The sequence below is a fragment of the Penaeus monodon genome, chromosome 32, assembly GCF_015228065.2.
Source record: "Penaeus monodon isolate SGIC_2016 chromosome 32, NSTDA_Pmon_1, whole genome shotgun sequence".
Classification (NCBI taxonomy): Eukaryota; Metazoa; Arthropoda; class Malacostraca; order Decapoda; family Penaeidae; genus Penaeus; species Penaeus monodon.
The window spans coordinates 27,795,684-27,795,994 of record NC_051417.1 but is presented as its reverse complement, the minus strand read 5'-3'; the positions used below and the strand labels follow the sequence as shown (position 1 = coordinate 27,795,994).

Here is a 311-nt window from a genome sequence, read left to right as displayed (position 1 = left end):
TACACCCATCAAGAAATCCTTACTGGCGTGTTTACATATCATCGTATTCTAAGAGCCTGCGTATGCACAATTTTGACAATATGCATCTAAAGTCGTTTTTTTTTCCTTTTTTATTATTCCTTTTCTCTTTTTATTCTCTTTCTTTCTGCGGTCGCGCTTTATGCCAACGGAAACTCACTCGTCTGCGGTGTCGGCGAACATGTCCCGCCATCACGTGCGCATAGCGAGTCTCATTTGTTTCTTGAAGTCGGGATTTTGTTTTTCAAAATGCATATTTAGCTGCCGTTCCGTTTCTTTTTAATGACGAATGT

General features: G+C 40.2%; 1 long non-coding RNA gene across 1 annotated transcript in view; it reads left to right on the top strand.

Moving 5' to 3' along the window:
- LOC119593780 overlaps nucleotides 1-311 on the top strand; it is a 44,413-nt gene that overhangs the window by 5,795 nt on the left and 38,307 nt on the right. The gene's annotated exons all lie outside the window — the stretch shown is intronic.